Below are 25599 nucleotides of genomic sequence, written 5' to 3'. Positions count from 1 at the left end.
ACAGCCTCCCTGTTGTACAGCAAACAGCCTAGCTGTTGCACAGCAAACAGCCTCCATGTTGTACAGCACACAGCCTCCCTGGTGTACAGCACACAGCTTCCCTGTTGTACAGCACACAGCCTCCATGATGCACAGCACACAGCCTCCCTGTTGTACAGCACACAGCCTCCCTGTTACACAGCACACAGCCTCCATGATGCACAGCACACAGCCTCCCTGTTGTACAGCAAACAGCCTCCCTTTTACACAGCACAAAGCTTCCCTGTTGAACAGCACACAGCCTCCATGTTGCACAGCACACAGCCTCCCTGTTGTACAGCACACAGCCTCCCTGTTACACAGCACACAGGCTCCCTGTTACACAGCACACAGCCTCACTGTTGTACAGCACACAGCCTTCCTGTTGTATAGCAAACAGCCTACCTGTTGTACAGCACACAGCCTGACCGTTGCATAGCACACAGCCTCCCTGTTGTACAGCACACAGCCTCCCTGTTGCACAGCACACAGCCTCCCTGTTGTACAGCACACAGCCTCCCTTTTACACAGCACACAGCCTCCCTGTTACACAGCACACAGCCTCCCTGTTGTACAGCAAACAGCCTCCCTGTTGTACAGCACACAGCCTCCCTGTTGCACAGCACACAGCCTCCCTGTTGTACAGTACACAGCCTCCCTGTTGTACAGCACACAGCCACCCTATTGCACAGCACATAGTCTCCCTGTTGTACAATAAACTGCGTCCCTGTTGTACAGCACACAGCCTCCTTGTTGTACAGCACACAGCCTCGCTGTTGCAGAGCACACAACCTCCCTGTTGTACAGCACACAGCCTCCCTGTTGTACAGCACAAAGCTTCCCTGTTGTACAGCTCACAGCCTCCCTGTTGTACAGCAAACAGCTTTCCTGTTTTACAGCACACAGCCTCCCTGTTGTAGAGCACACAGCCTCCCTGTTGCACAGCAAACAGCCTCCTTGTTGTACAGCACACAGCCTCCCTGTTGTACAGCACACAGCCTCCCTGTTACACAGCACACAGCCTCCATGATGCACAGCACACAGCCTCCCTGTTGTACAGCACACAGCCTCCCTTTCACACAGCACACAGCCTCCCTGTTGCACAGCACACAGCCTCCCTGTTGTACAGCACAGCCTAGCTGTTGTACAGCACACAGCTTCCTTGTTGTACAGCACACAGCCTCCCTGTTGTACAGGACATCCTAGCTGTTGCACAGCACACAGCCTCCATGTTGCACAGCACACATCCTCCCTGTTGTACAGCACACAGCCTCCCTTTCACACAGCACACAGCCTCCCTGTTACACAGCACAAAGCCTCGATGTTGAACAGCAATCAGCCTCCCTGTTGTACAGCACACAGCCTCACTGTTGTACAGCACACAGCCTTCCTGTTGTATAGCAAACAGCCTACCTGTTGTACAGCACACAGCCTCCCCGTTGCATAGCACACAGCCTCCCTGTTGTACAGCACACAGCCTCCCTGTTGCACAGCAAACAGCCTCCCTGTTACACAGCAGACAGCCTCCTTGATGTACAGCACACAGCCTCCCTGTTGTACAGCACAGCCTAGCTGTTGCACAGCACACAGCCTCCCTGTTGTACAGCACACAGCCTCCCTGTTGCACAGCACACAGCCTCCCTGTTGTACAGCACACAGCCTTCCTGTTGCACAGCACACAGCCTCCCTGTTGTACAGCACACAGCCTCCCTTTTACACAGCACACAGCCTCCCTTTTACACAGCACACAGCCTCCCTGTTGTACAGCAAACAGCATCCCTGTTGTACAGCACACAGCCTCCCTCTCGTACAGCACACAGCCTCCATGTTGTACAGTACACAGCCTCCATGTTGTATAGCAAACAGCCTACCTGTTGTACAGCACACACACTCCCCGTTGCATAGCACATAGCCTCCCTGTTGTACAGCACACAGCCTTCCTGTTGTACAGCACACAGCCTCCCTGTTGTACAGCAAACAGCCTCCCTGTTGCACAGCACACAGCTTTCATTTTGTACAGCACACAGCCTCCCTGTTACACAGCACACAGCCTCCCTGTTACACAGCACACAGCCTCCCTGTTGCACAGCACACAGCCTCCCTGTTGTACAGCACACAGCCTCCCTTTTACACAGCACACAGCCTCCCTGTTACACAGCACACAGCCTCCCTGTTGTACAGCAAACAGCCTCCCTGTTGTACAGCACACGGCCTCCCTGTTGCACAGCACACAGCCTCCCTGTTGTACAGTACACAGCCTCCCTGTTGTACAGCACACAGCCACCCTATTGCACAGCACACAGACTCCCTGTTGTACAATAAACAGCGTCCCTGTTGTACAGCACACAGCCTCCCTGTTGTACAGAACACAGCCACCCTATTGCACAGCACACAGACTCCCTGTTGTACAATAAACAGCGTCCCTGTTGTACAGCACACAGCCTCCCTGTTGTACAGCACACAGCCTCGCTGTTGCAGAGCACACAACCTCCCTGTTGTACAGCACACAGCCTCCCTGTTGTACAGCACAAAGCTTCCCTGTTGTACAGCACACAGCCTCCCTGTTGTACAGCAAACAGCTTTCCTGTTTTACAGCACACAGCCTCCCTGTTGTAGAGCACACAGCCTCCCTGTTGCACAGCAAACAGCCTCCCTGTTGTACAGCACACAGCCTCCCTGTTGTACAGCACACAGCCTCCCTGTTACACAGCACACAGCCTCCATGATGCACAGCACACAGCCTCCCTGTTGTACAGCACACAGCCTCCCTTTGACACAGCACACAGCCTCCCTGTTGCACAGCACACAGCCTCCCTGTTGTACAGCACAGCCTAGCTGTTGTACAGCACACAGCCTCCTTGTTGTACAGCACACAGCCTCCCTGTTGTACAGGACAGCCTAGCTGTTGCACAGCACACAGCCTCCATGTTGCACAGCACACATCCTCCCTGTTGTACAGCACACAGCCTCCCTGTTGTACAGCACACAGCTTCCCTGTTGTACAGCACACAGACTCCCTGTTGCACAGCAAACCGCCTCCCTGTTACACAGCACACAGCCTCCATGATGCACAGCACACAGCCTCCCTGTTGTACAGCAAACAGCCTCCCTTTTACACAGCACAAAGCTTCCCTGTTGAACAGCACACAGCCTCCATGTTGCACAGCACACAGCCTCCCTGTTGTACAGCACACAGCCTCCCTGTTACACAGCACACAGCCTCCCTGTTACACAGCACACAGCCTCCCTGTTACACAGCACACAGCCTCCCTGTTGTACAGCACACAGCCTCCGTGTTGCACGGCACACAGCCTCCCTGTTGTACAGCAGACAGCCTCCCTGTTGTACAGCACACAGCCTCCCAGTTGTACAACACACAGCCTTCCTGTTGTACAACACACAGCCTCGCTGTTGTACAGCACACAGCATCCCTGTTGTACAGCACACAGACTCCCTGTTACACAGCAATCAGCCTCCCTGTTGTACAGCACACAGCCTCCATGTTGCACAGCACACATCCTCCCTGTTGTACAGCACACAGCCTCCCTGTTAAGAGAACACAGCCTCCTTGTTACACAGTACACAGCCTCCCTGTTGTAGAGCAAACAGCCTCCCTGTTGCACAGCAAACAGCCTCCTTGTTACACAGCACACAGCCTCCATGTTGTACAGCACACAGCCTCCATGCTGCACAGCAAACAGCCTCCCTGTTGTACAGCAAATAGCCTCCCTTTTACACAGCACACAGCATCCCTGTTATACAGCACACAGCCTCCCTGTTGTACAGCACACTGCCTCCCTGTTGCCCAGCACACAGCCTCCCTGTTGTACAACGCACAGCCTCCCTGTTGTACAGCACACTGCCTCCCTGTTGCCCAGCACACAGCCTCTCTGTTGTACAGCACACAGCCTCCCTGTTGTACAGCACACTGCCTCCCTGTTGCCCAGCACACAGCCTCTCTGTTGTACAGCACACAGCCTCCGTGTTGCACGGCACAAAGCCTCCCTGTTACACAGCACACAGCCTCACTGTTGTACAGAACAGCCTAGCTGTTGTACAGCACACAGCCTCCCTGTTGCACAGTACACAGCCTCCCTGTTGTACAGCACACAGCCTCCCTGTTGTACAGCACACAGCCTCGCTGTTAAGAGCACACAGCCTCCCTGTTACACAGTACACAGCCTGCCTGTTGCACAGTACACAGCCTCCCTGTTGTACAGCACACAGACTCCCTGTTGTACAATAAACAGCGTCCCTGTTGTACAGCACACAGCCTCCCTGTTGTACAGCACACAGCCTCCCTGTTGTACAGCACACAGCCTCCCTGTTGTACAGCACAAAGCTTCCCTGTTGTACAGCACACAGCCTCCCTGTTGTACAGCACACAGCCTACCTGTTGTACAGCACACAGCCTCCCTGTTGTACAGCACACAGCTTCCCTGTTGTACAGCACACAGCCTCCCTGTTGCACAGCAAACTGCCTCCCTGTTACACAGCACACAGCCTCCCTGTTGTACAGCAAACAGCCTCCCTGTTGTACAGCAAACAGCCTAGCTGTTGCACAGCAAACAGACTCCATGTTGTACAGCACACAGCCTCCCTGGTGTACAGCACACAGCTTCCCTGTTGTACAGCACACAGCCTCCATGATGCACAGCACACAGCCTCCCTGTTGTACAGCACACAGCCTCCCTGTTACACAGCACACAGCCTCCATGATGCACAGCACACAGCCTCCCTGTTGTACAGCAAACAGCCTCCCTTTTACACAGCACAAAGCTTCCCTGTTGAACAGCACACAGCCTCCATGTTGCACAGCACACAGCCTCCCTGTTGTACAGCACACAGCCTCCCTGTTACACAGCACACAGGCTCCCTGTTACACAGCACACAGCCTCACTGTTGTACAGCACACAGCCTTCCTGTTGTATAGCAAACAGCCTACCTGTTGTACAGCACACAGCCTCACCGTTGCATAGCACACAGCCTCCCTGTTGTACAGCACACAGCCTCCCTGTTGCACAGCACACAGCCTCCCTGTTGTACAGCACACAGCCTCCCTTTTACACAGCACACAGCCTCCCTGTTACACAGCACACAGCCTCCCTGTTGTACAGCAAACAGCCTCCCTGTTGTACAGCACACAGCCTCCCTGTTGCACAGCACACAGCCTCCCTGTTGTACAGTACACAGCCTCCCTGTTGTACAGCACACAGCCACCCTATTGCACAGCACACAGACTCCCTGTTGTACAATAAACAGCGTCCCTGTTGTACAGCACACAGCCTCCCTGTTGTACAGCACACAGCCTCGCTGTTGCAGAGCACACAACCTCCCTGTTGTACAGCACACAGCCTCCCTGTTGTACAGCACAAAGCTTCCCTGTTGTACAGCTCACAGCCTCCCTGTTGTACAGCAAACAGCTTTCCTGTTTTACAGCACACAGCCTCCCTGTTGTAGAGCACACAGCCTCCCTGTTGCACAGCAAACAGCCTCCTTGTTGTACAGCACACAGCCTCCCTGTTGTACAGCACACAGCCTCCCTGTTACACAGCACACAGCCTCCATGATGCACAGCACACAGCCTCCCTGTTGTACAGCACACAGCCTCCCTTTCACACAGCACACAGCCTCCCTGTTGCACAGCACACAGCCTCCCTGTTGTACAGCACAGCCTAGCTGTTGTACAGCACACAGCTTCCTTGTTGTACAGCACACAGCCTCCCTGTTGTACAGGACAGCCTAGCTGTTGCACAGCACACAGCCTCCATGTTGCACAGCACACATCCTCCCTGTTGTACAGCACACAGCCTCCCTTTCACACAGCACACAGCCTCCCTGTTACACAGCACACAGCCTCGATGTTGAACAGCAATCAGCCTCCCTGTTGTACAGCACACAGCCTCACTGTTGTACAGCACACAGCCTTCCTGTTGTATAGCAAACAGCCTACCTGTTGTACAGCACACAGCCTCCCCGTTGCATAGCACACAGCCTCCCTGTTGTACAGCACACAGCCTCCCTGTTGCACAGCAAACAGCCTCCCTGTTACACAGCAGACAGCCTCCTTGATGTACAGCACACAGCCTCCCTGTTGTACAGCACAGCCTAGCTGTTGCACAGCATACAGCCTCTCTGTTGCACAGCACACAGTCTCCCGTTGTACAGCACACAGCCTCCCTGTTACACAGCACACAGCCTCCCTGTTGCACAGTACACAGCCTCCCTGTTGTACAGCACACAGCCTCCCTGTTGTACAGCACACAGCCTCGCTGTTAAGAGCACACAGCCTCCCTGTTACACAGTACACAGCCTGCCTGTTGCACAGTACACAGCCTCCCTGTTGTACAGCACACAGACTCCCTGTTGTACAATAAACAGCGTCCCTGTTGTACAGCACACAGCCTCCCTGTTGTACAGCACACAGCCTCCCTGTTGTACAGCACACAGCCTCCCTGTTGTACAGCACAAAGCTTCCCTGTTGTACAGCACACAGCCTCCCTGTTGTACAGCAAACAGCTTTCCTGTTCTATAGCACACAGCCTCCCTGTTGTAGAGCACACATCCTCCCTGTTGCACAGCAAACAGCCTCCCTGTTGTACAGCACACAGCCTACCTGTTGTACAGCACACAGCCTCCCTGTTGTACAGCACACAGCTTCCCTGTTGTACAGCACACAGCCTCCCTGTTGCACAGCAAACTGCCTCCCTGTTACACAGCACACAGCCTCCCTGTTGTACAGCAAACAGCCTCCCTGTTGTACAGCAAACAGCCTAGCTGTTGCACAGCAAACAGCCTCCATGTTGTACAGCACACAGCCTCCCTGGTGTACAGCACACAGCTTCCCTGTTGTACAGCACACAGCCTCCATGATGCACAGCACACAGCCTCCCTGTTGTACAGCACACAGCCTCCCTGTTACACAGCACACAGCCTCCATGATGCACAGCACACAGCCTCCCTGTTGTACAGCAAACAGCCTCCCTTTTACACAGCACAAAGCTTCCCTGTTGAACAGCACACAGCCTCCATGTTGCACAGCACACAGCCTCCCTGTTGTACAGCACACAGCCTCCCTGTTACACAGCACACAGGCTCCCTGTTACACAGCACACAGCCTCACTGTTGTACAGCACACAGCCTTCCTGTTGTATAGCAAACAGCCTACCTGTTGTACAGCACACAGCCTGACCGTTGCATAGCACACAGCCTCCCTGTTGTACAGCACACAGCCTCCCTGTTGCACAGCACACAGCCTCCCTGTTGTACAGCACACAGCCTCCCTTTTACACAGCACACAGCCTCCCTGTTACACAGCACACAGCCTCCCTGTTGTACAGCAAACAGCCTCCCTGTTGTACAGCACACAGCCTCCCTGTTGCACAGCACACAGCCTCCCTGTTGTACAGTACACAGCCTCCCTGTTGTACAGCACACAGCCACCCTATTGCACAGCACACAGACTCCCTGTTGTACAATAAACTGCGTCCCTGTTGTACAGCACACAGCCTCCTTGTTGTACAGCACACAGCCTCGCTGTTGCAGAGCACACAACCTCCCTGTTGTACAGCACACAGCCTCCCTGTTGTACAGCACAAAGCTTCCCTGTTGTACAGCTCACAGCCTCCCTGTTGTACAGCAAACAGCTTTCCTGTTTTACAGCACACAGCCTCCCTGTTGTAGAGCACACAGCCTCCCTGTTGCACAGCAAACAGCCTCCTTGTTGTACAGCACACAGCCTCCCTGTTGTACAGCACACAGCCTCCCTGTTACACAGCACACAGCCTCCATGATGCACAGCACACAGCCTCCCTGTTGTACAGCACACAGCCTCCCTTTCACACAGCACACAGCCTCCCTGTTGCACAGCACACAGCCTCCCTGTTGTACAGCACAGCCTAGCTGTTGTACAGCACACAGCTTCCTTGTTGTACAGCACACAGCCTCCCTGTTGTACAGGACATCCTAGCTGTTGCACAGCACACAGCCTCCATGTTGCACAGCACACATCCTCCCTGTTGTACAGCACACAGCCTCCCTTTCACACAGCACACAGCCTCCCTGTTACACAGCACAAAGCCTCGATGTTGAACAGCAATCAGCCTCCCTGTTGTACAGCACACAGCCTCACTGTTGTACAGCACACAGCCTTCCTGTTGTATAGCAAACAGCCTACCTGTTGTACAGCACACAGCCTCCCCGTTGCATAGCACACAGCCTCCCTGTTGTACAGCACACAGCCTCCCTGTTGCACAGCAAACAGCCTCCCTGTTACACAGCAGACAGCCTCCTTGATGTACAGCACACAGCCTCCCTGTTGTACAGCACAGCCTAGCTGTTGCACAGCACACAGCCTCCCTGTTGTACAGCACACAGCCTCCCTGTTGCACAGCACACAGCCTCCCTGTTGTACAGCACACAGCCTTCCTGTTGCACAGCACACAGCCTCCCTGTTGTACAGCACACAGCCTCCCTTTTACACAGCACACAGCCTCCCTTTTACACAGCACACAGCCTCCCTGTTGTACAGCAAACAGCATCCCTGTTGTACAGCACACAGCCTCCCTCTCGTACAGCACACAGCCTCCATGTTGTACAGTACACAGCCTCCATGTTGTATAGCAAACAGCCTACCTGTTGTACAGCACACACACTCCCCGTTGCATAGCACATAGCCTCCCTGTTGTACAGCACACAGCCTTCCTGTTGTACAGCACACAGCCTCCCTGTTGTACAGCAAACAGCCTCCCTGTTGCACAGCACACAGCTTTCATTTTGTACAGCACACAGCCTCCCTGTTACACAGCACACAGCCTCCCTGTTACACAGCACACAGCCTCCCTGTTGCACAGCACACAGCCTCCCTGTTGTACAGCACACAGCCTCCCTTTTACACAGCACACAGCCTCCCTGTTACACAGCACACAGCCTCCCTGTTGTACAGCAAACAGCCTCCCTGTTGTACAGCACACGGCCTCCCTGTTGCACAGCACACAGCCTCCCTGTTGTACAGTACACAGCCTCCCTGTTGTACAGCACACAGCCACCCTATTGCACAGCACACAGACTCCCTGTTGTACAATAAACAGCGTCCCTGTTGTACAGCACACAGCCTCCCTGTTGTACAGAACACAGCCACCCTATTGCACAGCACACAGACTCCCTGTTGTACAATAAACAGCGTCCCTGTTGTACAGCACACAGCCTCCCTGTTGTACAGCACACAGCCTCGCTGTTGCAGAGCACACAACCTCCCTGTTGTACAGCACACAGCCTCCCTGTTGTACAGCACAAAGCTTCCCTGTTGTACAGCACACAGCCTCCCTGTTGTACAGCAAACAGCTTTCCTGTTTTACAGCACACAGCCTCCCTGTTGTAGAGCACACAGCCTCCCTGTTGCACAGCAAACAGCCTCCCTGTTGTACAGCACACAGCCTCCCTGTTACACAGCACACAGCCTCCATGATGCACAGCACACAGCCTCCCTGTTGTACAGCACACAGCCTCCCTTTGACACAGCACACAGCCTCCCTGTTGCACAGCACACAGCCTCCCTGTTGTACAGCACAGCCTAGCTGTTGTACAGCACACAGCCTCCTTGTTGTACAGCACACAGCCTCCCTGTTGTACAGGACAGCCTAGCTGTTGCACAGCACACAGCCTCCATGTTGCACAGCACACATCCTCCCTGTTGTACAGCACACAGTCTCCCTTTCACACAGCACACAGCCTCCCTGTTACACAGCACACAGCCTCGATGTTGAACAGCAATCAGCCTCCCTGTTGTACAGCACACAGCCTCACTGTTGTACAGCACACAGCCTTCCTGTTGTATAGCAAACAGCCTACCTGTTGTACAGCACACACCCTCCCCGTTGCATAGCACACAGCCTCCCTGTTGTACAGCACACAGCCTCCCTGTTGCACAGCAAACAGCCTCCCTGTTACACAGCAGACAGCCTCCTTGATGTACAGCACACAGCCTCCCTGTTGTACAGCACAGCCTAGCTGTTGCACAGCATACAGCCTCTCTGTTGCACAGCACACAGTCTCCCGTTGTACAGCACACAGCCTCCCTGTTACACAGCACACAGCCTCCCTGTTGTACAGCACACAGCCTCCCTGTTACACTGCAAACAGCCTCCCTGTTACACAGCACACAGCCTCCCAGTTGTACAGCACACAGCCTCCCTGTTGTACAAAACACAGCCTCGCTGTTGTACAGCACACAGCCTCCCTGTTGTACAGCACACAGCCTCCATGTTGTAAAGGACACAGCCTCCCTGTTGTACAGCACACAGCCTCCCTGTTGTACAGCACACAGCCTCCCTGTTGTACAGCACACAGCCTCCCTTTTACACAGCACACAGCATCCCTGTTACACAGCACAAAGCCTCCCTGTTGTACAGCAAACAGCCTCCCTCTCGTACAGCACACAGCCTCCCTGTTGTACAGCACACAGCCTCCCTTTTACACAGCACACAGCATCCCTGTTACACAGCACAAAGCCTCCCTGTTGTACAGCACACAGCCTCCCTCTCGTACAGCACACAGCCTCCCTGTTGTACAGCACACAGCCTCCCTGTTGTATAGCAAACAGCCTACCTGTTGTACAGCACACAGCCTCCCCGTTGCATAGCACATAGCCTCCCTGTTGTACAGCACACAGCCTTCCTGTTGTACAGCAAACAGCCTCCCTGTTGTACAGCACACAGCCTCCCTGTTGCACAGCACACAGCTTTCATTTTGTACAGCACACAGCCTCCCTGTTGCACAGCACACAGCCTCCCTGTTGTACAGCACACAGCCTCCCTTTTACACAGCACACAGCCTCCCTGTTACACAGCACACAGCCTCCCTGTTGTACAGCAAACAGCCTCCCTGTTGTACAGCACACAGCCTCCCTGTTGCACAGCACACAGCCTCCCTGTTGTACAGTACACAGCCTCCCTGTTGTACAGCACACAGCCACCCTATTGCACAGCACACAGACTCCCTGTTGTACAATAAACAGCGTCCCTGTTGTACAGCACACAGCCTCCCTGTTGTACAGAACACAGCCACCCTATTGCACAGCACACAGACTCCCTGTTGTACAATAAACAGCGTCCCTGTTGTACAGCACACAGCCTCCCTGTTGTACAGCACACAGCCTCGCTGTTGCAGAGCACACAGCCTCCCTGTTGTACAGCACACAGCCTCCCTGTTGTACAGCACAAAGCTTCCCTGTTGTACAGCACACAGCCTCCCTGTTGTACAGCAAACAGCTTTCCTGTTTTACAGCACACAGCCTCCCTGTTGTAGAGCACACAGCCTCCCTGTTGCACAGCAAACAGCCTCCCTGTTGTACAGCACACAGCCTCCCTGTTGTACAGCACACAGCCTCCCTGTTACACAGCACACAGCCTCCATGATGCACAGCACACAGCCTCCCTGTTGTACAGCACAGCCTAGCTGTTGTACAGCACACAGCCTCCTTGTTGTACAGCACACAGCCTCCCTGTTGTACAGGACAGCCTAGCTGTTGCACAGCACACAGCCTCCATGTTGCACAGCACACATCCTCCCTGTTGTACAGCACACAGTCTCCCTTTCACACAGCACACAGCCTCCATGTTACACAGCACACAGCCTCGATGTTGAACAGCAATCAGCCTCCCTGTTGTACAGCACACAGCCTCACTGTTGTACAGCACACAGCCTCCCCGTTGCATAGCACACAGCCTCCCTGTTGTACAGCACACAGCCTCCTTGTTGCACAGCAAACAGCCTCCCTGTTACACAGCAGACAGCCTCCTTGATGTACAGCACACAGCCTCCCTGTTGTACAGCACAGCCTAGCTGTTGCACAGCATACAGCCTCTCTGTTGCACAGCACACAGTCTCCCGTTGTACAGCACACAGCCTCCCTGTTACACAGCACACAGCCTCCCTGTTGTACAGCACACAGCCTCCCTGTTACACTGCAAACAGCCTCCCTGTTACACAGCACACAGCCTCCCAGTTGTACAGCACACAGCCTCCCTGTTGTACAAAACACAGCCTCGCTGTTGTACAGCACACAGCCTCCCTGTTGTACAGCACACAGCCTCCCTGTTGTAAAGGACACAGCCTCCCTGTTGTACAGCACACAGCCTCCCTGTTGTACAGCACACAGCCTCCCTGTTGTACAGCACACAGCCTCCCTTTTACACAGCACACAGCATCCCTGTTACACAGCACAAAGCCTCCCTGTTGTACAGCAAACAGCCTCCCTCTCGTACAGCACACAGCCTCCCTGTTGTACAGCACACAGCCTCCCTTTTACACAGCACACAGCATCCCTGTTACACAGCACAAAGCCTCCCTGTTGTACAGCACACAGCCTCCCTCTCGTACAGCACACAGCCTCCCTGTTGTACAGCACACAGCCTCCCTGTTGTATAGCAAACAGCCTACCTGTTGTACAGCACACAGCCTCCACGTTGCATAGCACATAGCCTCCCTGTTGTACAGCACACAGCCTTCCTGTTGTACAGCAAACAGCCTCCCTGTTGTACAGCACACAGCCTCCCTGTTGCACAGCACACAGCCTCCCTGTTGTACAGCACACAGCCTTCCTGTTGCACAGCACACAGCCTCCCTGTAGCACAGCACACAGCCTCCCTGTTGTACAGCACACAGCCTCCCTTTTACACAGCAGACAGCCTCCCTTTTACACAGCACACAGCCTCCCTGTTGTACAGCAAACAGCATCCCTGTTGTACAGCACACAGCCTCCCTCTCGTACAGCACACAGCCTCCATGTTGTACAGTACACAGCCTCCATGTTGTATAGCAAACAGCCTACCTGTTGTACAGCACACACCCTCCCCGTTGCATAGCACATAGCCTCCCTGTTGTACAGCACACAGCCTTCCTGTTGTACAGCACACAGCCTCCCTGTTGTACAGCAAACAGCCTCCCTGTTGCACAGCACACAGCTTTCATTTTGTACAGCACACAGCCTCCCTGTTACACAGCACACAGCCTCCCTGTTACACAGCACACAGCCTCCCTGTTAAGAGCACATAGCCTCCTTGTTACACAGTACACAGCCTCCCTGTTGTACAGCATACAGCCTCCCTGTTGTACAGCACAAAGCCTCCCATTTACACAGCATACAGCCTCCTTGTTACACAGCACACAGCCTTGCTGTTGCAGAGAACACAGCCTCCCTGTTGTACAGCACACAGCCTCCCTTTTACACAGCACACAGCCTCCCTGTTATACAGCACACAGCCTCCGTTTTACACAGCACACAGCCTCCCTGTTGTACAACGCACAGCCTCCCTGTTGCCCAGCACACAGCCTCCGTGTTGCACGACACACAGCCTCCCTGTTACACAGCACACAGCCTCACTGTTGTACAGAACAGCCTAGCTGTTGTACAGCACACAGCCTCCCTGTTGCACAGCACACAGCCTCCCTGTTGTACAGCTCACAGCCTCCCTGTTGTACAGCACACAGCCACCCTATTGCACAGCACACAGACTCCCTGTTGTACAATAAACAGCGTCCCTGTTGTATAGCACACAGCCTCCCTGTTGTACAGCACACAGCCTCGCTGTTGCAGAGCACACAGCCTCCCTGTTGTACAGCACAAAGCTTCCCTGTTGTACAGCACACAGCCTCCCTGTTGTACAGCAAACAGCTTTCCTGTTCTACAGCACACAGCCTCTCTGTTGTAGAGCACACAGCCTCCCTGTTGCACAGCAAACAGCCTCCCCGTTGTACAGCACACAGCCTCCCTGTTGTACAGCACACAGCCTCCCTGTTGTACAGCACACAGACTCCCTGTTGCACAGCAAACCGCCTCCCTGTTACACAGCACACAGCCTCCCTGTTGTACAGCACACAACCTCCCTATTACACATCACACAGCCTCCATGATGCACAGCACACAGCCTCCCTGTTGTACAGCAAACAGCCTCCCTTTTACACAGCACAAAGCTTCCCTGTTGAACAGCACACAGCCTCCATGTTGCACAGCACACAGCCTCCCTGTTGTACAGCACACAGCCTCCCTGTTACACAGCACACAGCCTCCCTGTTACACAGCACACAGCCTCACTGTTGTACAGCACACAGCCTTCCTGTTGTACAGCACACAGCCTCCCTGTTGCACAGCAAACAGCCTCCCTGTTACACAGCACACAGCCTCCTTGATGTACAGCACACAGCCTCCCTGTTGTACAGCACAGCCTAGCTGTTGCACAGCATACAGCCTCTCTGTTGCACAGCACACAGTCTCCCGTTGTACAGCACACAGCCTCCCGGTTACACAGCACACAGCCTCCCTGTTGTACAGCACACAGCCTCCCTGTTACACTGCAAACAGCCTCCCTGTTACACAGCACACAGCCTCCCAGTTGTACAGCACACAGCCTCCCTGTTGTACAAAACACAGCCTCGCTGTTGTACAGCACACAGCCTCCCTGTTGTACAGGACACAGCCTCCCTGTTGTACAGCACACAGCCTCCCTGTTGTACAGCACACAGCCTCCCTGTTGTACAGCACACAGCCTCCCTTTTACACAGCACACAGCATCCCTGTTACACAGCACAAAGCCTCCCTGTTGTACAGCAAACAGCATCCCTGTTGTACAGCACACAGCCTCCCTCTCGTACAGCACACAGCCTCCCTGTTGTACAGCACACAGCCTCCCTGTTGTACAGCACACAGCCTCCCTGTTGTACAGCACACAGCCTCCCTGTTGTACAGCACACAGCCTCCCTGTTTTACAACACACAGCCTCCCTGTTGTACAGCACACAGCCTCCCTTTTTCACATCACATAGCCTCCCTGTTACACGGCACACAGCCTCCCTGTTGCACAGCAAACAGCCTCCCTGTTTTACAGCACACAGCCTCCCTGTTGTACAGCAAACAGCCTCCCTGTTTAACAGCACACAGCCTCCATGCTGCACAGCACACAGACTCCCTGTTGTACTGCACACAGCCTCCCTTTTACACAGCACACAGCCTCCCTGTTGTACAACGCACATCCTCCCTGTTGTACAAGGCACAGCCTCCCTGTTGTACAGCACACAGCCTCCCTGTTGTACAGCACACAGCCTCCCTGTTGCACAGCACACAGCCTTCCTTTTGTACAGCACACAGCCTCCCTGTTGTACAGCACACAGCCTCCCTGTTTTACAGCACACAGCCTCCCTGTTTTACAGCACACAGCCTCCCTGTTGTACAGCACGCAGCATCCCTTTTACACGGCACACAGCCTCCCTGTTACACAGCATACAGCCTCCCTGTTGTACAGCAAACAGCCTCCCTGTTGTACAGCACACAGCCTCCCTGCTGCACAGCACACAACCTCCCTATTTGCACAGCACACAGCCTCCCTGTTGTACAGCACACAGCCTCCCTGTTGTACAGCACACAGCCTCCCTGTTGTACAGCACACAGCCTCCCTGTTTTACAACACACAGCCTCCCTGTTGTACAGCACACAGCCTCCCTTTTTCACATCACATAGCCTCCCTGTTACACGGCACACAGCCTCCCTGTTGCACAGCAAACAGCCTCCCTGTTTTACAGCACACAGCCTCCCTGTTGTACAGCAAACAGCCTCCCTGTTTAACAGCACACAGCCTCCATGCTGCACAGCACACAGACTCCCTGTTGTACTGCACACAGCCTCCCTTTTACACAGCACACAGCCTCCCTGTTGTACAACGCACATCCTCCCTGTTGTACAAGGCACAGCCTCCCTGTTGTACAGCACACAGCCTCCCTGTTGTACAGCACACAGCCTCCCTGTTGCACAGCACACAGCCTTCCTTTTGTACAGCACACAGCCTCCCTGCTGTACAGCACACAGCCTCCCTGTTGTACAGCACACAGCCTCGCTGTTGTACAGCACACAGCCTCCCTGTTGTACAGCACACAGCCTTCCTGTTGCACAGCAAACAGCTTCCCTGTTACACAGCACACAGCCTCCCTGTTACACAGCACACAGCCTCCCTGTTACACAGCACACAGCCTCCCTGTTGCACAGCACACAGCCTCCCTTTTACACAGCACAAAGCTTCCCTGTTGCACAGCACACAGCCTCCCTGTTGTACAGCACACATCATCCCTGTTGTAAAGCACACAGCCTCCCTGTTGTACAGCACACAGCCTCGCTGTTGTACAGTACACAGCCTCCCTGTTGTACAGCACACAGCCTCCCTGTTGTACAGCACACAGCCTCCCTTTTACACAGCACAAAGCTTCCCTGTTGCACAGCACACAGCCTCCCTGTTGTACAGCAAACAGCCTCCCTGTTGTACAGCACACAGCCTCCCTGTTAAGAGCACATAGCCTCCCTGTTACACAGTACACAGCGCCTGTTGCACAGCACACAGACTCCCTGTTGTACAGCACACAGCCTTCCTGTTGTACAGCACACAGCCTCCCTTTTACACAGCACACAGACTCCCTGTTGTACAATAAACAGCCTCCCTGTTGTAAAGCACACAGCCTCCCTGTTGCACATCACAGAGCCTCCCTGTTGTACAGCACACAGCCTCCCTGTTGTAGAGCACACAGCGTCCCTGTTGTACAGCACACAGCCTCCCTGTTTTACAGCACACAGCCTACCTGTTGCACAGCACACAGCCTCCCTGTTGTACAGCACACAGCCTCCCTGTTTTACAGCACACAGCCTCCCTGTTTTACAGGACACAGCCTCCCTGTTGTACAGCACACAGCATCCCTTTTACACGGCACACAGCCTCCCTGTTACACAGCACACAGCCTCCCTGTTGTACAGCAAACAGCCTCCCTGTTGTACAGCACACAGCCTCCCTGTTGTACAGCACACAGCCTCCCTGTTGTACAGCACACAGCCTCCCTGTTGTACAGCACACAGCCTCCCTTTTACACAGCACAAAGCTTCCCTGTTGCACAGCACACAGCCTCCCTGTTGTACAGCAAACAGCCTCCCTGTTGTACAGCACACAGCCTCCCTGTTAAGAGCACACAGCCTCCCAGTTACACAGTACACAGCGCCTGTTGCACAGCACACAGACTCCCTGTTGTACAGCACACAGCCTTCCTGTTGTACAGCACACAGCCTCCCTGTTGTACAGCAGACAGCCTCCCTGTTGTACAGCACACAGCCTCCCTGTTGCACATCACAGAGCCTCCCTGTTGTACAGCACACAGCCTCCCTGTTGCACAGCACACAGCCTTCCTTTTGTACAGCACACAGCCTCCCTGTTACACAGCACACAGCCTCCCTGTTACACAGCACACAGCCTCCCTGTTGTACAGAACAGCCTAGCTGTTGTACAGCACACAGCCTCCCTGTTGCACAGTACACAGCCTCCCTGTTGTACAGCACACAGCTTCCCTGTTGTACAGCACACAGCCTTCCTGTTAAGAGCACACAGCCTCCCTGTTGCACAGTACACAGCCTGCCTGTTGCACATCACACAGCCTCCCTGTTGTACAGCACACAGCCTCCCTGTTGTAGAGCACACAGCCTCCTTGTTGTGCAGCACACAGCCTCCCTTTTACACAGCACACAGACTCTCTGCTGTACAGCACACAGCCACGCTGTTGCAGAGCACACAGCCTCCCTGTTGTACAGCACACAGCCTCCCTGTTGTACAGCACACAGCCTCCCTTTTTCACAGCACACAGCCTCGCTGTTGCACGGCAAACAGCCTCCCTGTTGTACAACGCACAGCCTCCCTGTTGTACAGCACACAGCCTCCCTGTGGTACAGCACACAGCCTCCCTGTTGCCCAGCACACAGCCTCCCTGTTGTACAGCACACAGCCTCCCTGTTGCCCAGCACACAGCCTTCCTTTTGTACAGCACACAGCCTCCCTGTTACACAGCACACAGCCTCCATGTTGTACAGAACAGCATAGCTGTTGTACAGCACACAGCCTCCCTTTTACACAGCACACAGCCTCCCTGTTACACAGCACACAGCCTCCCTGTTACACAGCACACAGCCTCCCTGTTGCACAGCACACAGCCTCCCTTTTACACAGCACAAAGCTTCCCTGTTGCACAGCACACAGCCTCCCTGTTGTACAGCACACATCATCCCTGTTGTAAAGCACACAGCCTCCCTGTTGTACAGCACACAGCCTCGCTGTTGTACAGTACACAGCCTCCCTGTTGTACAGCACACAGCCTCGCTGTTGCAGAGCACACAGCCTCCCTGTTGTACAGCACACAGCCTCCCTTTTAGACAGCACACAGCCTCCCTGTTGTACAGCACACAGCCTCCCTGTTGTACAGCACACAGCCTCCCTTTTACACAGCACAAAGCTTCCCTGTTGCACAGCACACAGCCTCCCTGTTGTACAGCACACAGCCTTCCTGTTGTACAGCGCACAGCCTCCCTTTTACACAGCACACAGACTCCCTGTTGTACAATAAACAGCCTCCCTGTTGTAAAGCACACAGCCTTCATGTTGTACAGCACACAGCCTCCCTGTTGTACAGCAGACAGCCTCCCTGTTGTACAGCACACAGCCTCCCTGTTGCACATCACAGAGCCTCCCTGTTGTACAGCACACAGCCTCCCTGTTGTAGAGCACACAGCGTCCCTGTTGTACAGCACACAGCCTCCCTGTTTTACAGCACACAGCCTACCTGTTGCACAGCACACAGCCTCCCTGTTGTACAGCACACAGCCTCCCTGTTTTACAGCACACAGCCTCCCTGTTTTACAGCACACAGCCTCCCTGTTGTACAGCACACAGCATCCCTTTTACACGGCACACAGCCTCCCTGTTACACAGCACACAGCCTCCCTGTTGTACAGCAAACAGCCTCCCTGTTGTACAGCACACAGCCTCCCTGTTGTACAGCACACAGCCTCCCTGTTGTACAGCACACAGCCTCCCTGTTGTACAGCACACAGCCTCCCTTTTTCACATCACATAGCCTCCCTGTTACACGGCACACAGCCTCACTGCTGCACAGCACACAGCCTCCCTGTTGCACAGCAAACAGCCTCCCTGTTTTACAGCACACAGCCTCCCTGTTGTACAGCAAACAGCCTCCCTGTTTAACAGCACACAGCCTCCCTGTTGTACAGCAAACAGCTTTCCTGTTCTACAGCACACAGCCTCCCTGTTGTACAGCACACAGCCTCCCTGTTGTACAGCACACAGCCTCCCTGTTGTACAGCACACAGCCTCCCTTTTACACAGCACACAGCTTCCCTGTTGTATAACGCACATCCTCCCTGTTGTACAAGGCACAGCCTCCCTGTTGTACAGAACAGCCTAGCTGTTGTACAGCACACAGCCTCCCTGTTGTACAGCACACAGCCTCCCTGTTGTACAGCACACAGCCTCCCTGTTGCCCAGCACACAGCCTCCCTGTTGTACAGCATACAGCCTCCCTGTTGCCCAGCACACAGCCTCCCTGTTGTACAGCACACAGCCTCCCTTTTACACAGCACACAGCCTCCCTGTTACACAGCACACAGCCTCCCTGTTGTACAGCAGCACAGCCTCCCTGTAGCAGAGCGCACAGCCTCCCTGCTGTACAACGCACAGCCTCCCTGTTGTACAGCACACAGCCTCCCTGTTGTACAGCACACAGCCTCCCTGTTGCCCAGCACACAGCCTCCCTGTTGTACAGCATACAGCCTCCCTGTTGCCCAGCACACAGCCTCCCTGTTGTACAGCACACAGCCTCCCTGTTGTACAGAACAGCCTAGCTGTTGTACAGCACACAGCCTCCCTGTTGCAAAGCACATAGCCTCCCTGTTGTACAGCATACAGCTTCCCTGTTGTACAGCACACAGCCTCCCTGTTAAGAGCACACAGCCTCCCTGTTACACAGTACACAGCCTCCCTGCTGCACAGCACACAGCCTCCCTGTTGCACAGCAAACAGCCTCCCTTTTACACAACACAAAGCTTCCCCGTTGCAAGGCACACAGCCTCCCTATTGTACAGCAAACAGCCTCCCTTTTACACAGCACACAGCCTCCCTTTTACACGGCACAAAGCCTCCCTGTTGCACAGCACAAAGCTTCCCTGTTGCACAGCGCACAGCCTCTCTGTTGTACAGCACACAGCTTCCCTGTTGTACAGCACACAGCCTCCCTGTTGTACAGCACACAGCCTCGCTGTTGCAGAGCACACAGCCTCCCTGTTGTACAGCACACAGCCTCCCTTTTACACAGCACACAGCCTCCCTGTTACACAGCACACAGCCTCCCTGTTGTACAGCAGCACAGCCTCCCTGTAGCAGAGCGCACAGCCTCCCTGCTGTACATCGCACAGCCTCCCTGTTGTACAGCACACAGCCTCCCTGTTGTACAGCACACAGCCTCCCTGTTGCCCAGCACACAGCCTCCCTGTTGTACAGCGCACAGCCTCCCTGTTGCCCAGCACACAGCCTCCCTGTTGTACAGCACACAGCCTCCCTGTTGTACAGAACAGCCTAGCTGTTGTACAGCACACAGCCTCCCTGTTGCAAAGCACATAGCCTCCCTGTTGTACAGCATACAGCTTCCCTGTTGTACAGCACACAGCCTCCCTGTTAAGAGCACACAGCCTCCCTGTTACACAGCACACAGCCTCCCTGTTACACAGCACACAGCCTCCCTGTTGTACAGCAGCACAGCCTCCCTGTAGCAGAGCGCACAGCCTCCCTGCTGTACAACGCACAGCCTCCCTGTTGTACAGCACACAGCCTCCCTGTTGTACAGCACACAGCCTCCCTGTTGCCCAGCACACAGCCTCCCTGTTGTACAGCACACAGCCTCCCTGTTGCCCAGCACACAGCCTCCCTGTTGTACAGCACACAGCCTCCCTGTTGTACAGAACAGCCTAGCTGTTGTACAGCACACAGCCTCCCTGTTGCAAAGCACATAGCCTCCCTGTTGTACAGCATACAGCTTCCCTGTTGTACAGCACACAGCCTCCCTGTTAAGAGCACACAGCCTCCCTGTTACACAGTACACAGCCTGCCTGTTGCACAGCACACAGCCTCCCTGTTGTACAGCACACAGCCTCCCTGTTGCACAGCACACAGCCTTCCTTTTGTACAGCACACAGCCTCCCTGTTGTACAGCACACAGCCTCCCTGTTGTAGAGCACACAGCCTCCCTGTTGTGCAGCACACAGCCTCCCTTTTTCACAGCACACAGCCTCGCTGTTGCACAGCAAACAGCCTCCCTGTTGTACAACGCACAGCCTCCCTGTTGTACAGCACACAGCCTCCCTGTGGTACAGCACACAGCCTCCCTGTTGCCCAGCACACAGCCTCCCTGTTGTACAGCACACAGCCTCCCTGTTGCCCAGCACACAGCCTCCCTGTTGTACAGCACACAGCCTCCCTGTTGCCCAGCACACAGCCTCACTGTTGTACAGCACACAGCCTCCCTGTTGCACGGCACACAGCCTTCCTTTTGTACAGCACACAGCCTCCCTGTTACACAGCACACAGCCTCCCTGTTGTACAGAACAGCGTAGCTGTTGTACAGCACACAGCCTCCATTTTATACAGCACACAGCCTCCCTGTTACACAGCACACAGCCTCCCTGCTGCACAGCACACAGCCTCCCTGTTGTACAGCAAACAGCCTCCCTTTTATACAGCACAAAGCTTCCCCGTTGCACAGCACACAGCCTCCCTGTTGTACAGCAAACAACCTCCCTGTTGCCCAGCAAACAGCGTCCCTGTTGTACAGCACACAGCCTGCCTGTTGAACAGCACACAGCCTCCCTGTTGCACAGCACACAGCCCTCCTGTTGTAGAGCACACAGCCTCCCTGTTGTACAGCACACAGCCTCCCTGTTGTACAGCACACAGCCTACCTGTTGCACAGCACACAGCCTCCCTTTTACACGGCACAAAGCCTCCCTGTTGCACAGCACACAGCTTCCCTGTTGCACAGCGCACAGCCTCCCTGTTGTACAGCACACAGCCTCGCTGTTGTACAGCAAACAGCCTCCCTCTTGCAGAGCAAACAGCCTCCCTGTTACACAGCACACAGCCTCCCTGTTGTACAGCACACAGCCTCCCTGTTGTACAGCACACAGCCTCCCCGTTGTACAGCACACAGCTTTCCTGTTGTACAGCACACAGCCTCCCTGTTATACAGCACACAACCTCCCTTTAACACAGCACACAGACTCCCTGTTGTACAGCAAACAGCATCCCTGTTATACAGCACACAGCCTCCCTGTTGCACAGCACACAGCCTCCCTGTTGTACAGCACACAGCCTTCCTGTTGTACAGCACACAGCCTCCCTGTTGTACAGCAATCAGCCTCGCTGTTGCAGAGCACACAGCCTCCCTGTTGTACAGCACACAGCCTCCCTTTTACACAGCACACAGCCTCCCTGCTGCACAGCACAAAGCCTCCCTGTTGTACAGCACACACTCTCCCTGTTTAACAGCACACAGCCTCCCTGTTGTACAGCAGCACAGCCTCCCTGTAGCAGAGCGCACAGCCTCCCTGCTGTACAACGCACAGCCTCCCTGTTGTACAGCACACAGCCTCCCTGTTGTACAGCACACAGCTTCCCTGTTGTCCAGCACACAGCCTCCCTGTTGTACAGCACACAGCCTCAATGTTGCCCAGCACACAGCCTCCCTGTTGTACAGCACACAGCCTCCCTGTTGTACAGAACAGCCTAGCTGTTGTACAGCACACAGCCTCCCTGTTGCAAAGCACACAGCCTCCCTGTTGTACAGCATACAGCTTCCCTGTTGTACAGCACACAGCATCCCTGTTAAGAGCACACAGCCTCCCTGTTACACAGTACACAGCCTGCCTGTTGCACAGCACACAGCCTCCCTGTTGTACAGCAAACAGTCTCCCTGTTGCACAGCAAACAGCCTCCCTGTTACACAACACACAGCTTCACTGTTGTACAGCACACAGCCGCCCTGTTGCACAGCACACAGCCTCCCTGTTGTAGAGGACACAGCTTCCCTGTTGTACAGCACACAGCCTCCCTGTTGTACAGCACACAGCCTCCCTGTTGTACAGCACACAGCCTCCCTGTTGCACAGCAAACAGCCTCCCCGTTGTAGAGCACACAGCCTCCCTGTTGTGCAGCACACAGCCTCCCTGTTGTACAGCACACAGCCTCCCTGTTGTACAGCACACAGCCTCCCTGTTACACACCACACAGCCTCCCTTTTACACAGCACACAGCCTCCCTCTTGTACAGCACACAGCCTCCCTGTTGCACAGCACACAACCTCCCTGTTGTACAGCACACAGCCTCCCTGTTGTACAGCACACAGCCTCCCTGTTGCACAGCAAACAGCCTCCCTGTTGCACAGCACACAGCCTCCCTGTTACACAGCACACAGCCTCCCTGTTAGACAGCAAACAGCCTCCCTGTTGTACAGCAAACAGCCTCCCTGTTACACAGCACACAGCCTCCCTGTTGTACAGCACACAGCCTTCCTGTTGCACAGCACACAGCCTCCCTGTTGCAAAGCAAACAGCCTCCCTTTTACACAGCACACAGCCTCCCTGTTATACAGCACACAGCTTCCCTGTTGTACAGCACACAGCCTCCCTGTTGTACAGCAAACAGCCTCCCTGTTATATAGCACACAGCCTCCCTGTTACACAGCACACAGCCTCCCTGTTGTAGAGCACACAGCCTCCCTGTTGTACAGCAAACAGCCTCCCTGTTGTACAGCACACAGCCTCCCTGTTGTACAGCACACAGCCTTCCCGTTGCACAGCACACAGCCTCCCTGTTGTACAGCAAACAGCCTCCCTGTTGTAAGCAAACAGCCTCCCTGTTACACAGCACACAGCCTCCCTGTTGTACAGCACACAGCCTCCCTGTTGTACAGCACACAGCGTCCCTGTTGTACAGCACACAGCCTCCCTGTTGTACAGCACACAGCCTCCCTGTTGTACAGCACACAGCTTCCCTGTTGTCCAGCACACAGCCTCCCTGTTGTACAGCACACAGCCTCCCTGTTGCCCAGCAGACAGCCTCCTTGTTGTACAGCACACAGCGTCCCTGTTGTACAGAACAGCCTAGCTGTTGTACAGCACACAGCCTCCCTGTTGCAAAGCACACAGCCTCCCTGTTGTACAGCATACAGCTTCCCTGTTGTACAGCACACAGCATCCCTGTTAAGAGCACACAGCCTCCCTGTTACACAGTACACAGCCTGCCTGTTGCACAGCACACAGCCTCCCTGTTGTACAGCACACAGCCTCCCTGTTGTACAGCAAACAGTCTGCCTGTTGTACAGCAAACAACCTCCCTGTTGCCCAGCAAACAGCGTCCCTGTTGTACAGCACACAGCCTGCCTGTTGAACAGCACACAGCCTCCCTGTTGCACAGCACACAGCCCTCCTGTTGTAGAGCACACAGCCTCCCTGTTGTACAGCACACAGCCTCCCTGTTGTACAGCACACAGCCTACCTGCTGCACAGCACACAGCCTCCCTTTTACACGGCACAAAGCCTCCCTGTTGCACAGCACACAGCTTCCCTGTTGCACAGCGCACAGCCTCCCTGTTGTACAGCACACAGCCTCGCTGTTGTACAGCAAACAGCCTCCCTCTTGCAGAGCAAACAGCCTCCCTGTTACACAGCACACAGCCTCCCTGTTGTACAGCACACAGCCTCCCTGTTGTACAGCACACAGCCTCCCCGTTGTACAGCACACAGCTTCCCTGTTGTACAGCACACAGCCTCCCTGTTATACAGCACACAACCTCCCTTTTACACAGCACACAGACTCCCTGTTGTACAGCAAACAGCATCCCTGTTATACAGCACACAGCCTCCCTGTTGCACAGCACACAGCCTCCCTGTTGTACAGCACACAGCCTTCCTGTTGTACAGCACACAGCCTCCCTGTTGTACAGCAATCAGCCTCGCTGTTGCAGAGCACACAGCCTCCCTGTTGTACAGCACACAGCCTCCCTTTTACACAGCACACAGCCTCCCTGCTGCACAGCACACAGCCTCCCTGTTGTACAGCACACACTCTCCCTGTTTAACAGCACACAGCCTCCCTGTTGTACAGCAGCACAGCCTCCCTGTAGCAGAGCGCACAGCCTCCCTGCTGTACAACGCACAGCCTCCCTGTTGTACAGCACACAGCCTCCCTGTTGTACAGCACACAGCCTCCCTGTTGCCCAGCACACAGCCTCCCTGTTGTACAGCACACAGCCTCCCTGTTGTACAGAACAGCCTAGCTGTTGTACAGCACACAGCCTCCCTGTTGCAAAGCACACAGCCTCCCTGTTGTACAGCATACAGCTTCCCTGTTGTAGAGCACACAGCCTCCCTGTTGTACAGCAAACAGCCTCCCCGTTGTACAGCACACAGCCTCCCTGTTGTACAGCACACAGCCTTCCAGTTGCACAGCACACAGCCTCCCTGTTGTACAGCAAACAGCCTCCCTGTTGTACAGCAAACAGCCTCCCTGTTACACAGCACACAGCCTCCCTGTTGTACAGCACACAGCCTCCCTGTTTTACAGCACACAGCGTCCCTGTTGTACAGCACACAGCCTCCCTGTTGTACAGCACACAGCCTCCCTGTTGTACAGCACACAGCTTCCCTGTTGTCCAGCACACAGCC

This window comes from Petromyzon marinus, chromosome 25, assembly GCF_048934315.1.
Source record: "Petromyzon marinus isolate PM22_M1 ecotype Great Lakes invasive population chromosome 25, UKy_Petmar_22M1.pri1.0, whole genome shotgun sequence".
In the NCBI taxonomy this organism is placed as follows: Eukaryota; Metazoa; Chordata; class Hyperoartia; order Petromyzontiformes; family Petromyzontidae; genus Petromyzon; species Petromyzon marinus.
Note: the sequence above shows the minus strand (reverse complement) of the source record.